This window comes from Myotis daubentonii, chromosome 15, assembly GCF_963259705.1.
Source record: "Myotis daubentonii chromosome 15, mMyoDau2.1, whole genome shotgun sequence".
In the NCBI taxonomy this organism is placed as follows: domain Eukaryota; kingdom Metazoa; phylum Chordata; class Mammalia; order Chiroptera; family Vespertilionidae; genus Myotis; species Myotis daubentonii.
In genome coordinates, this window is record NC_081854.1 from 28,898,699 (window position 1) to 28,913,706 (window position 15,008).

At 40.9% G+C, this 15,008-nt stretch overlaps 1 protein-coding gene across 7 annotated transcripts in view; it reads left to right on the top strand.

Moving 5' to 3' along the window:
* Positions 1-15,008, top strand: part of ANKRD11 (ankyrin repeat domain containing 11) — a 279,313-nt gene that overhangs the window by 97,953 nt on the left and 166,352 nt on the right. For 6 of the 7 annotated variants that reach the window (XM_059667027.1, XM_059667022.1, XM_059667025.1 and 3 more), the window contains exon 2: positions 1,357-1,440. The exons of the other annotated variant lie outside the window; for it this stretch is intronic. The gene's annotated coding sequence lies outside the window, so the exon portion shown is untranslated. The remainder of the gene's footprint in view (positions 1-1,356; positions 1,441-15,008) is intronic. 7 annotated transcript variants of the gene reach the window in all.

Sequence of the window (15,008 nt, forward strand, 5' to 3'; positions counted from 1 at the left end):
TTTTAGGGAGAATTGAAGAGAGAGAGAGAAATATGGATTTGAGAGAAATACATTGATTGGTTCCTCCTGCACCAGCCCTGACCAGGGCCTGGGCTGGGGAGGAGCCTGCAACCGAGGTACATGCCCTTGACCGTAATCGAACCTGGGACCCTTTGGTCTGCAGGCCAATGCTCTATCCACTGAACCAAACCAGCTAGGGCCATTTATTTTTTTAAAATAAATCATAGTAACACATTTTAAAAATATGTTTTTATTGATTTATTATAGAGAGAGGAAGGGAGAGGGATAGAAAGATAGAAACATAGATCAGCTTGCCTCCTGGATGCCCCTTAATGGGGTGGGGATCAACCCACAACACAGGCATCTGCACTGACCGGAAATCAAACTGGTGAGTCGTGGTTCATGGGTCGATGCTCAACCTCTGAGTCACATCACCCAGTCCAGACAACATTTCTTTATCACATTTAGAAAATCTTCAGACCCTCCTGGGGTTGCCCTGATCTTCCTGCTTGTCCTTAGTTTTGTTTGGAGGAACTCAAATGCATGTAGGAGGCTTGAATCATGTTTCTGTATTGGAGTTATCTGAAGCACATTGGTCTGAATTATGGTCCTTTGTCTTTGAGAATGGACCCATAAGTAGATTGAGGGAGAGACTGAGTGATGGATTTAGGGTAGTCAGGAATGTCCTGCTGAGAGGGACCAGTGAGCACAGACACAGACCAAAAATGGAAGAGAGAAAGTGGGCAGTGTTGAGAGGGAAGTGTCCAGATTGAGGCCATATAGAACAGGGAAGTGGAGTGGGGGATGGGGTGGGAGTGGAAGCAGTGTATTAGGAGGCTGTGGGAGGTGGAGAGAGGTGGGCCATCGCGGTTTTGTGAACCAAAGGGAGATTTTGGATGTATTCTGAGTTTGAGAGGAAGCTTGCAAAATGTATAACTTTGGCAAAGGTTTAATAATTGTGAGATTCCTATCAAGTCTGTGAATCACCCAAGCCCCAGTCCTGAGGTCTCATCTCTGTGGAGAATGACAGGCCCACCTGAGTGTTCTTTTTTCAGCCTGACCTTTCTGGGTATTGCTTTCCAGGAAAAATTACTGAGAATAGAGATTCCTATTTGAACAGTGTCCTGAAACAAATCATCAGGTGTGAACCTCTTTCCTGGGCGTTACTTTCCCTTTATAACCCTAAATCAGACATCTTACAAACTTTTTGCTTGTCTGGTATTAAGTAAAATGAAGCAAGGTAGTAAGTAATAGAATAAATGGCTTCTTCAAATGGAGAGAGACAAATTGTAAGTAGAAAAGCTCTCTACTTAGTAGAAATTATTACTTTTTGCTAATTTTACTCTCTTGTTTCAGAATATACACAGCACTGCTCTGGACACAACTCTATTGGATTTAATATACAGTCCTTATCAACATCAACTTTCAGCTATGGAATCGGTAAATATTTTATTGCATTGCCTCTCATCAGTTCGTGTGTGTTTATTTTCTTGTGTGTGTGTTTATTTTCATTGGTTTGTAAAAAGGAGTGTCAAAATAATGGTTCAGTCTCCAAGTTGGTTTTATTGGGCTTGATAGAGTTTTTGCTAAGTGTTTTGAATTTTGTTCTGGACTTCACTTAGATGAAAGTGTTTCAGAATAGTGCTAATGAGCTGTGTGGAGTTAATAAACAGCATCCGCGGTGTCCCAGTGAGGAATTCTTTGGAAAAATTGAACAGGTTGGTATCCAGGCCTGAAGGAAGTTTTCTTTTCAACTTCCTTTATCTTATTTCATCCCCAAGTAGTCTGGAGGCCACCTGGACCCTGTGCTTGCTAACTCACTGTGTTAGTCTTGTGCTCTATGTGTCTTGCATTAACACTGCACGAAGTGGAGAGCTTTTCTGAGAATTGTTGCTTCTACCCTGGGGGAAGCCGTGAGACCTGGTTGTGGTCTTGTCTGGTGTCGTGTGTCTGGGCAGCCAGTACCTTCTGGGTAGTCTCGGTAACTACTCCATGGTATTCCTGGAAGTTTGAGAGGAGGGGCGGCTGCTTCCTCAAGACTGGTCTCGGATCTGACCTAACATCTGTTGCTCCTAAACAAAGCCCTTCCTTGGGAAATGTGTCACATTGGCATATGCTTTATTTCCTCTGATATGTGGATTGATAACAATTGGAAAGGAAACACTTAGCTCATTTTAGTTTTTCATACCATGACTGGTGTTAGTGTTTTTTAAGCAAACAGTTCAAAAGTGTATCATCTATTTTGTGTTGTTATTCTTAGCAGACATGAAGGAAATCTTTCTGCTACTTTCTTGGCAAGTGTTCTTTTAAAAAATCTTTTTAAAAAAAAATTTATTGATTTCAGAGAGGAAAGGAGAGATAGAAACATCAATGATGAGAGAGAATCATTGATTGGCTGCCTCCTGCACACCCCACACAGGGGATTGAGCCCTCAACCCAGGCATGTGCCCTGACAGGGAATCAAACCATGACCTCTGGTTCATAGTTCGATGCTCAACCACTGAGCATGCCAGCCGGGCAGGTGTTCTTAATCTAACAGAACCTATCCTTTATCTCAGCCATCAGTGAATCAGGCCACTTTGAAATGCACCTGGGTACTTTCCTTGACTTGCCAAGTATTTTTTTTTTTTTGGAAATTGGGATAAGGTTTGATGGAAAGGATACTTCAGTGTCTCTGAGAGTAGGCCTAGAATTGTCTCCTCTTAATCTGCAGAGTGGTTGGCAGTTAGAAGCCATCCTGGCCAGTGAGAGTGTTGCTGACCAGGTGGGATGGTGATAGGCTTTGTGACACCCTGGGAATGTCTGGGAAGCATTCCCAGGATATGCATGTGGGCTCAGGTTGGTTGTCTTAGGCAGTGGGTCAGCCATTGAGAGACTAGGTCCACGAGAGACCCATGCCTAGTGGCTGAGCTCTGCCTTTGTTTGGAAACTATAATAATGGTCTTAATTTGTAACAAGGAAAAACAAAATTCTGCTTAAATTAGGTTCTTAAGTATTTGATGATTCCTGATTAAAAGAAAACAATTATAGCAACTCTTTGCTGAAAGATTGTTGGGTTGCCCTAATTGGTTGGGTGGATTGAGAGCAATGGATATGTTAATGTTTAGAAGGCTTTTCTGACATTTGAAGGATTGGCTTTTTGACCATACCACAGTAATAGTCCAAAGTGTCTAATGCCATTTAACACTGTAGTGAACCATAAATATGCAGTTAATAATCTGCAGTGTTTGAATTGAATAAAGATAAAGGTTCGTATTAACATGAGATGCTGTTGTGACTGCCCAGCAGATAGGCAGTGGCCCTAATGTGTGAGAGCAGGGGCTCGGGCTCAAGGTTGTAGACCCTCCATGACCTTTCCTGCATCAAAAGACAGAATTTAAATAGTTAACTGCCATGCATGCAAAACGGAAACCATCCCCACACGCCACGATATTTTGAATTTAATTAAAAAAATCAATTTGCAATGAATAATATAAAAATAAATATATTACTGTGGAAAGCAGCTACAGTGTTTGGACAGGTTCAAGCCTCAGACTAATGAGAGGGCACAGTCCTCTTGTGGCTTGCCACGTGCAAGTCCTAGCTTGGAGGGCAAAGCCCTCCCAGCACAATTATAGCCAAAGTCTATAGTTGTAAGGTTGACCGTATGGTCCCACGTGGCTAAATGATATAGGCTGGGGGAGGTGCAGCAAGTAAACAAAGCTTGATTAGGTATGTGTAGTGGAGTAGATTCGAAACCCACGAGAACATTGTAAACATCTTGACCACGCCCTTACTTTGCCTTCTGGAAACTGGCTATAAAATAAAGACTCAGCTTGCAGGCTGTGGCGCTGTCTCTCCATCAGAGAAGCAGCATCGTACCTAGCCCCAGCTTTTTTCTCTTGTCTGTCTTTTCTAAATCCTTCACCGCCCCCTCTCAGGTTCACCCACAGCTGTGCAGGCCTGGTACAATTACAGTTGGGGTGTTCTTAAATATTTTCAGTTGAAATTCTCACGAAAAAAATGATTTTAAAATTGGTCTATAGATGCTACAGCAGGCAAATGGTTAAAAAATACAATTATTTTGCAGACTCTAATACTTTTTCATTGTTACTCATATTATTCATTATTTTTACTTTTCATTTGACCATTTAAGGTAGAATATGAGCCATTTAGATCAGATTTAAATCACTTTTTTGGGAAGGTAGTCTTGTTAAAGCACCTTTACTGATTTTTGGGTAGATTCTGGATTTGTTCTGCTCTGAAATGTTCTAGGCATGGCTGTGGTTGGTTACAGGAGTCTGTGGAATCTGGTACTAGCTCTATGATCTTGGGCCCATGTCTTTAACCCTGTGAGCCTTGGATTCCTCCCCTGTGAGGTAGCAATGGTGATACCCATTTGAAAGGTTTCTTTAGAGATTAAATGACACTGTTTATGGAAATAGAGCTTCATGAAAATGTAAACTTCAAAATAATTAGAATTTTTTCAAACTCTAGCATAAAACTCTAATTTCAGCTGATAGTTGTTATAGTTCTCACTTTGTTAACATCTTTCTTGGTTATACCTTGGTCAAGGCCTTTCCAGAGAAGTGATGAGATTGAAAAAGCTCTTGATGACACACATTTCACCAGGGTTAATGGATGTAGATATGAGAGTCAGAGTGAGTGAGGCCACACTGCTGATGAGAATTGTTTCCAAGCACTGCCTGACAATCTAGGTGGAATGTGAATGTTACATTTACATTTACTGTGAATTAGGAAGTTTGAATTATGTTTTAAAAAACAAAATGGTTTCTGAAAGTGGCATGTTAGGATAATAAAGGCAGTGTTGTTTATATGAATGGAAGCTTAGATTTAATGGTTAATATTTTTTTTTGACTATTTTTTTTTTATATTTTATTGATTTATCACAGAGAGGAAGGGAGAGAGATAGAGAGCTAGAAACATCGATGAGAGAGAAACACCAATCAGCTGCCTCCTGCACATCTCCCACTGGGGATGCGCCTGCAACCCAGGCACATGCCCTTGACTGGAATCGAACCTGGGACCTCCCAGTCCGCAGGCCGATGCTCCATCCACTGAGCCAAACCGGCTTGGGCTTAATGGTTAATATTTTTAATTAAACACCTCTACTTAAAATACTGGCTGGTGTGGTTCAGTTGGTTGGAGTGTCATCCCCTACACCAAAAGGTTGTGGGTTTGATTCCTGATCAGGGCACATACCTAGTTTGTGGAATCAATCCCCAGTTGGGAAGTATAGGGGAAGGCAATTAACTGATCAATGTTTCTCTCTCACATTGATGTCCAGGCCCCCCCGCAACACACACACTTCCCCTCTCCTTCTCTTCTCTCTAAAACCAATAAACATGTCCTTGGGTGAGAATTACAAAAATAAAACGGAAAAGTGATCACTTTTTGACGTGTTGAGATGTTGAATTTGCAAGGCACGCAGAAGAGTGATGTGCATAGACCAGCCGTGGGTAAACTACGGCCCGCGGGCCGAATCCGGCCCGTTTGAAAGGAATAAAACTAAAAAAAAAAAAAAGTAAGACCGTACCCTTTTATGTAATGATGTTTACTTTGAATTTATATTAGTTCACACAAACACTCCATCCATGCTTTTGTTCCGGCCCTCGGGTCCAGTTTAAGAACCCATTGTGGCCCTCGAGTCAAAAAGTTTGCCCACCCCTGGCATAGACTCTCGGTGTCCCTGGAGGCAATACTGAGTTAGTGCACTCTGACCAGTCTGTGCTCACTGTAGAGCAGTGGTTCTCAACCTTCCTAATGCCGCGACCCTTTAATACAGTTCCTCATGTTGTGGTGACCCCCAACCATAAAATTATTTTTGTTGCTACTTCATAACTAATTTTGCTACTGTTATGAATCATAATGTAAATATCTGATATGCAGGATGTATTTTCATTGTTACAAATTGAACATAATTAAAGCATAGTGATTAATCACAAAAACAATATGTAATTATATATGTGTTTTCCGATGGTCTTAGGTGACCCCTGAGAAAGGGTTGTTCGACCCCCAAAGGGGTCGCGATCCACAAGTTGAGAACCGCTGCTGTAGAGAGATTTGCACCTCTGATGCTTGACCCTGCATCCCTGTCAACTTAGGGGACTGGAAGTATTGTTAGCAACAGAACCACGTCCTGCCTGAGCAGCAAGGTTGGAGGGGGCAGGGAGTGGGGGAAGGGGGTTCAGTCTTTGGTGCTCCTTCTGACAGAGAATGCCTTGCCATCTGATATTGAAGCAGAGAGATAAGCTCTCCCTAGGCAGGTTCCCTCTGTACCCGCTTGTATGGTAGGACTAGCCATCCCTCCTGATCCTATGGCCATCCCAGGTTACTAATTGGCCATTAAGTGCCTTCCTGGTTAGGGCATATGCATTTGCCATGGTCTAGGCCAGGGGTGGGCAAACTTTTTGACTCGAGGGCCACAATGGGTTCTTAAACTGGACCCGAGGACCGGAACAAAAGCATGGCTGGAGTGTTTGTGTGAACTAATATAAATTCAAAGTAAACACCATTACATAAAAGGGTACGGTCTTTTTTTTTTTTTTTTTTTTTTTTAGTTTTATTCATTTCAAACGGGCCGAATCCGGCCTGTGGGCCGTAGTTTGCCCACGGCTGGTCTAGGCAGCTGGTTGGGTTGGATTTGTAGGTTGTTAGGAGCATGTATATCCTAATGCTAACTCATTTGTCTTTTTAACAAAGAAGTTTTTTTATGACTCAAAAATAGATAAAGCACACTTTGCTTCATTATCAGAGAGATATGCATAGCTAATTATGCCAATATAATTTACTGAATTTTTTTAGTATAATGAGTTTTTATTGTATTTTAGGGTTCTGGGGGAATATTCTTTGTCTACATTCTTTTAAACTGCATATAAAGTATAGAATATTAGATATCATTTAAATTAGATTTCATTAAATGCATCTTTTTTGTTAATATAAAAGTTGGTAATTGCATTCAAACACTTTTTCCCAGAAGCTCTTGTTCCTCTAGCTCAGCCCTTGTTGATTAAGAGATCTTTGGTCCTCTTATTCCAAGATATTTGAATTGCTGGAGAGTTCACATGATGGGGAGAGGGTTTGGAAAGGCAGGTCAGAACAGAAGGGGAGCCTTGTCCCACAAATGGTTAAGTGCTGTGAGTTCTGGCTGTTGAACTTTTCTTTCCCTTTAAGCAGTTTCTTAAGGGCCTCTGGGCTCTGTGACCCCAACTGCACAGGGAAGGAAGGCATGCTTGGGACAGAGAAGGGTTTATGGGCTGTTTGTAATTCCTCATTTGTTGGTTATAATATTTCTATTATTTTCCTTTCATTGTTAATTACAGGGACACTCATGGAGCCAGTGTTTATTTTATTTTTTAATACTATCAAATTTTAAAGCTGACTGAAGGGATTTCCTTCATGTTTTATATTTGAAGGTAAAGAGATTTGCCTGTATCCTGACTTAGAGTAGATGCTCCATAAGTCCTTCTATTAAAAATATTTTTATTGATATTTAGAGAGTGAAGAATGGAGTGGGAGAAAGAAAGAGAATCATTGATGTGAGAGCAGACAATCGGCTGCCTCCCCCATGCCCCCTACCAGGGATTGTACCTGAAACCTGGGCATGTGCATTTACTGGGAATCGAACCTGCAACCTTTTGGTGTATGGGACAGTGCCCAACCGAGCCACACTAGCCAGGGCTCCATAAGTTCTTATTTTTGTTAATCCTTACCCAAGGATACGTTCTCCATTGACTTTTTTATTTTAAAGAGAGAGTGGAAGGGAGGTGTGTGTGTGTGTGTGTGTGTGTGTGTGTGTGTGTGTGTGTGTGTGTGTGAGAGAGAGAGAGAGAGAGAGAGAGAGAGAGAGAGCGCGCTCTCTGTTTCTTCCTTCACAGCTCTGCTTCTTCCTTCCCCACTTTATGTTTAAACTCAGAGTCCCTGCCTTAGGCTGGGTTGAAGCTCCTGTTGGCTAAGCAGGCTCTCTGCCTGAGCAGCAATCGGAAAAGAGGTAAAGAAGAGGTTCTTTGGAAATCAAATGACACTATTTTTGGAAGGCAGAAAGGCAGAGTTAGAGGGATGAGTGGAGGGCAGTGTTTTCCCTCAGTGCCTGGTCTCTGTGGGAGCAAATGCTCAGTTGATGGTGGCCTCAGCTTGGCCAGGCATTTTACATTTGGTATGAGTGGCTAGGTCATTCATTCCTACCACTATCTGTGCATTTTCTTCATCTCCTTGATGGTGGTCAAGCTCTGTTTAAAATGTATTTTTATTCATTTTTTTTGTTAATGGAAACCCGAGTTCTAAACATTGCATCTTAGTGGCTGACCAGATGCCACCTTTAGAGACAGATGACCTTATGAGGATACCATGTGATGATCGAGTGACTATACCCACACAGTTGGGTTTCATGAAATGCCTATCTTATGTTAAATTCTGCCCTATAGCAGAATAGCAAACTGTTATAAAGTTAGTTTTGGATTCCCAGAAGTGGAATCACTGGGTCATCAGGTAGTTCCATTTTTAATGTTTTCCATAGTGGCTGCACCAATCTACATTCTCAACAGTGCACAAGGGTTCCCATTTCTCTACATCCTTGCCAATACTTTGTTGACTTATTGATGATAGTTATTCTGACAGGTGTCAGGTGAGATCTCATTGTGGTTTTAATTTGCATCTCTCTGATTATTGATGTTGAGCAACTTTTCATGTCTATTGGCCATCTGTGTGTTCTCTTTTGAGAAGTGTCTATTCAGTCCTCTGCGCTCTTCCCCCACCCCCTCCTTTTCTCACCTGAGGATCGTTTTGCCATGCTTTTCAGAGAGAGTGGGAGAGAGGGAAGGAGGGAGTAGGAAGGGCGAAAGGCGGGGGGGGGGGGGGAGATGTGAGATAGACACATTGACTTGTTGCCTTCTGCACACACCCCCGGTAGAGGCGGGGAGCAAACCCGTAACCCAGGTAGATGCCCTTGACCAGGAATTAAACCTGCACCTTTGGTCCACAGGCCAACACTCTAACCATTGAACAACACCATCCAGGGCTGCCCATTTTTTAATTGGATTGTTTTTTTCTTATGTGTTGATTTGTATGAGGACGTTACAATTTTGTATATTAACTTCTTACTGAATGTATCATTCACTAGTGTATCATTAGTGAATATCTTCTTCCATTCAATAGGTTGTTTTGTTGATGGTTTCCTTTGCTGTGCAAAAACTTTTTAGTTTGATATAGTCCCATTTGCTTATTTTTCCTTTGGTTTCCTGTGCCCGAAGACATTTATCAGGAAAAAGAAATTGCTAAGAGAAAGAGTGTATCGCTTATGTTTTCTTCTAGGAGTTTTGTGGTTTTGAGTCTTACAGTTAAGTCTTTAATTGAGTTTATTCTTGTTTATGATGTATGAAAGTGGTCTAGTTTCATTTCTTTGCATGTATCTGTCCAATTTTCCCAACACCATTTATTGAGTAGATTGTCTCTATCCCTTTGTATGTTCTTGACTCCTTTGTCATATATTAATTGCCAATACAGATGTAGGTTTATTTCTGGGCTCTATTCTGTTTCATTGATATATGTGTCTGTTTCATTGATCTGTAGTGTGAAATTATACTATAAGGCTATAGTAATAAAAAAAGACACAGAGATCAGTGTAGTGTGGTACCTCCAACTTTGTTCTTTCTCAAGATTGTTATGGCTATTCTAGGTCTTTTGTGATTCTATATAAATTTTTGGGTTATTTGCTCTTGTTCTGTGAAAAATGCCATTGGTATCTTGATAAGGATTGCAATGAATCTATAAATTGCTTTAGGGAGTATGGACATTTTAATGATGTTAATTATGCCTATTCATGAGCACCATATATGCTTTTGTTTATTTGTGTCTTTAGTTTCTTTCTTCAATGTCTTATACTTTTCTGAGTACAGATCTTTTACCTCCTTGTTTAAATTTATTCCTAGGTATTTTCTGTTGATGCAATTGTAAATGGGATGGTTATCTTAGTTTCTCTTTCTGATAGATAATTCATTCTCTCTCTCTATAAAAGGCTAAGTGACTGTCCGTCTGACTGTCCGATTGACCGACTGGCCAGTACATATGATGCGCACTGGCAATTTAAAAATAAAAGTTGACTCGTGCATGTGCAATATATATAAAGCTCTCTGGCGCCAATCTAGACAGATTAGGAATATGCCTACCCGAACCCGTTTTTGGACATGGTCAGTTATATGTTGCTTTCTCTTGAGTTCGAAGAGTGTGTGATATTGAAGTTGTAAATACTTCATTACAAGGGAAAGTAGTCAAGCATTCTGAAAGTGTTTTTACTCTTACTGTGGTATACAGAGAGATATTAGAATAAGTTTAATCAATTTATCAGTCATTGTTTTTATATCATGATTTTATTTTTACATTATGGTTTTTGTTGTTTTTATATCATGTCTTTGTTATATGTTCTTATTGTTTATTAATCAATTTATATATTATTTTCATATGCATTTTACTAATTTTCTTTCATCTCTGACACTTCTATTATAGAGAAAGGGCAAATAGCGATATTAAAGTATTTCTTCTAATTAATTTACATTCAGTGTGCACGAATTCGTGCACTGGGCCACTAGTTTGTGCGTATTTATTCTGTATATTTATTTTGTATCCCACTATTGTACTGAATTTATCAGTTCTAGTAGTTTTTTGGTGGACTCTTTAGGGTTTTCTTTCTTTTCTTTTTTTTTAAAAAATTTTTTTTAAAAAATATATTTTATTGATTTTTTACAGAGAGGAAGGGAGAGAGATAGAGAGTTAGAAACATCGATGAGAGAGAATCATCGATCAGCTGCCTCCTGCACATCTCCTACTGGGGATATGCCCGCAACCCAGGTACATGCCCTTGACCGGAATCGAACCTGGGACCTCTCAGTCCGCAGGCCGACGCTCTATCCACTGAGCCAAACCGGTTTCAGCAGGGTTTTCTTTATATAATATGTTATCTGCAAACAATGACAGTTTTACTTCCTCCTTTCCAATTTGGATGCCTTTTATTTTTTCTCCTTGTCTGATTGTGTTGCTAGGATTTCCAATACTGTGTTAAATAAGAGTAGTGAAAGTGGACAATCCTGTCTCTTATGTTGACAATTTTTATTGTAAATGGGTGCTAGATCTTGTTGAATGCATTTTCTGCATCTACTGACATGATCATAGGATTTTTAAAAATCCTCACCTGAGGATATGTTGAGAGAGAGAGAGGGAGAGAGAGAGAGAGAGATTGTCTCTTGTACATACCCCAACTGGGGATAGAAACCACACCCGAGGTGTGGGCCCTGATCGGGAATCAAACCCGCAACCTTTTGGTGTACAGGATGATGCTCCAACCATCTGAGCCACTTGGTTAGGGCTATATTATTTTTATCCTTCATTTTGTTTATATCACATTAATTGATTTGCAGATATTGAACCAATTTTGCATCCCAGGAATAAATCTCAGTTGATCATGTGTATGATCTTTTGAATGTATTGCTGAATTAGGTTTGCTAATATTTTGTTGAAGATTTTTGCATCTGTGTTCATCAGATATATTGGCTTATAATTTTTTTTCTTTGTAATGTCTTTATCTGGTTTTGGAATTAGGATAATGCTGGCCTTGTAAAATGAACTTGGGTGACTTCCCTCCTCTTGAATTTTTTGGGAATACAGTGGAACATCGTTTCTTGAACTTAATTCGTTCCAGAAGGCTGTTTGGAAACAAATCATTTTTTTCCCATTAGAAATAATGTAAATCGAATTAATCCATTCCAGACCCCAAATGATTCTGTTTTAACCTTTCTTATACAGTACATGTTTATTGTACTGTTTAATCTATAGATAAACACTTTAAAAACAAAAAGGACATGAAATGTAAATGAAAATTTAACAAAAAGGAAAGGATATAGTAAAACAATGAAAATTAACAATAAGTATAAGCAGCAACAAAAGGAAAACACACCACAATATCCTGAGATTTTAGCAGTGGTAAACTGACTCATATTCTTGCATTCTCTCCTTTGTTTGTCACCTGAGAGATGCTTGACTGATTATACTAGTATCAGCATGATGAAAGGATTGTCAGGTTGGGAAGGGAATTGTTTGAGATGGGAGAAATTTGAGCAACGAGGTTCCATTGTAGTGTGAGAAAGGTAGGTGTTAATTTTTCTTTGACTTTTTGGTAAAATTTACCTATGAAGCTATCTGGTCCAGGACTTTTATTTGTTGGGAGTTCGTTCTTCCCAGCAATTCAACCCTTCACCCTTCCCAAGAGGTTTTTATTGCCTTTTTCCCCCCCTAAAACCTTTATTGTTGAGATTATTACAGATGTTCCCCTTGCTTATCCCTATTGCCCCCCTCCACCCAGTTCCTGCCCCATCCCAAGCCTTCACCATAGGGCAGCCGTGGGCAAACTACAGCCCGCGGGCCGGATCGGCCCGTTTGAAATGAATAAAACTAAAAAAAAAAAAAAAAAAAAAAAAAGACCGTGCCCTTTTATGTAATGATGTTTACTTTGAATTTATATTAGTTCTCACAAACACTCCATCCATGCTTTTGTTCCGGCCCTCCGGTCCAGTTTAAGAACCCATTGTGGCCCTCGAGTCAAAAAGTTTGCCCACCCCTGCCATAGGGTCTGTGTCCATAAGTAATGCGTATATGCATGTACGTTTTTAAAGTAATCTCTTCCCGCCCTCTCCCCTTTCCCTCTGAGATTCATCAGTCTGTTCCATGTTTCCATGCCTCTGGTTCTATTTTATTTATCAGCTTATTTTGTTCGTTAGATTCCTTATTCATTTATTTTGATTTTTATATTCAGTGGTTGATGCATATGTACTTATTGCCATTTTATCATTCATATTTTTTATCTTCTTCTCCTTTCCTTCCCTCCTCCTTCTTACTTTTCTCTTGCTACTTTTAAGATTCTCTCTTAGTCTTTTATCCTTGGCATTTTAATTAAGTTGTGTTTGTTTGGGATTCTGGGGGCTTCCTGGACTTGTAAGTCTATTTTCTTTCACCAGGTAGGGGATGTTTTCTGTCATTTCTTCAAACAGGTTTTCAATATCTTGCTATTTCTCTTCTCCCTCTGCCACCCCCATAATGCGAATGTTGGTATGCTTGAAGTTGATAGAGGCTCCTTACTCTGTCTTCATATTTTTGGATTCTTTTTTCTTCCTACTGTTCTGATTGGGTGTTTTTTGCTTCCTCATATTCCAAATCGTTGATTTGATTCTCGGAATCCTCTACTCTACTGTTGAATCCCTATAAGTTATTCTCTCTCTCTCTCTCTTTTTTTTAATATATTTTATTGATGTTTTACAGAGAGGAAGGGAGAGGGATAGAGAGTTAGAAACATCTATCAGCTGCTTCCTGCACACTCCCCACTGGGCATGTGCCCGCAACCAAGGTACATGCCCTTGACTGGAATTGAACCTGGGACCCTTGTGTCCGCAGGCCAACGATCTATCCATTGAGTCACACCGGCCAGGGCCTTATAAATTATTCTTTATTTCAGTTAGTACATGCTTAATTTCTGACTGGTCCTTTTTCATGTCTTTGACATTCTCACTAAGATCCTTGAAAGTCTTAAGTCCATTGAAGCTCCCATTAATTCCCTTGAAACTCTCATTAAGATTCTTGAGCAACCTCATAACCATTGTTTTGAACTCTGTATCCAGTAGTTTGCTTGCTTCCATTTCATTTAGTTCTTTTTCTGGAGATTTCTTCTGTTCTTTCATTTGTCACATGTTTCTTTGTCTCTGCATTTTGGCTGCTTCCCTGTGTTTGTTTTTATGTATTAGGTAGAGCTGCTATGTCTCCTGGAATTGGTGGAGTGGCCTTGTGTAGTAGATGCCCTTTAGGGCCCAGTGGCTCAGCCTCCCCAGTCACCCAAGTGGGGCACTCCTAAGTGTGCCCTGTGTGAGCTGTGTTCACACTCTTGCTGTTGGCATCACTGGGAGGAATTGACCTCCAGGCCAGTTGGCTTGAGTACCAGCTGCAAATACCATGAAAGAGCTGCTGTGTAGGAGACACCCTATGGAGTAGGGCTTGCTTCAATGCTCACTTTGAGTGTGTTGCTGGTGGATGTGTAAAGTTGCAAGTTGTTATGGTTTGATACTGTCCACCGGGTGCACTGGCTCTGGGGCCTTCTGGGTGGTGCAAAGTCAGCTATTGCCTGAGGCCACTTGGCAGGAGCTATAGAGCTATCTGTAGATGGCTGCTACTTGTGTTGGGCATGGAAGTGCCCATGTGAGGCCAAGCTGTCTTTGGCCTCTTATTAATAGTTTTGAGGCCTGCTGAAGCCAGCTGATGCTTGTTTGAGAAATTTTAGGAAAGTCTGAAGCTTCAGCCAGGACAGGCCATTCATAAGGAAAAGCTCCTGCAAATAGTTTGGGTAGGGCTGCAAATTGGATGAGGCAGGATCCAGAGCTGAGTGCATGGTGTGGGCCAGGCTAATGAAAACTCAGATATGGCTGTAAGTGAGCTCTGTGACGGGGGAGGTCTCAGCATAGAAACAGTGACCCATGTGAGCACCTAGGTCTGGGAGAAAGCCACCCTCGATGCCAGACATTCCAGTTCCTCCCTGTATGTCCCTGGATCCATCCTCCTGAGCCAGAGGGAACAAGTCCGTGTAAGTTGTTTGTGGGCCCTTTATGAGGAACTGCCTGGGTCTCCAGCAGCCTCTGTGTTACTCAACCACAATCCCCGCTGGTATTTTACAGCCTGAAGTTACAGAGACTTCTCTTCCCAGCTCTGGAACCCTGGGCTCGGGGTCTGGTGTGGGCCTGGTACTCCTAGCTTCTCACGAGGGACCTCCACAACCGAGACATTCTTCCCGATGGAAAAAAACGCCACACTTGGGTGTCGGACCAGCCCAGCCCATTTTGTGCCTTCGCCCCTCCTGCCAGTCTAAGTGTGCTTTCTTCTTTACTTCTCTAGTTGTAGGACTTCCATTCAGCCAACTTTTAGGTGTTTCTGAATGGTGGTTTTTCTGTATTTTACTTGTAATTTTGATGTGACTGTGGGAG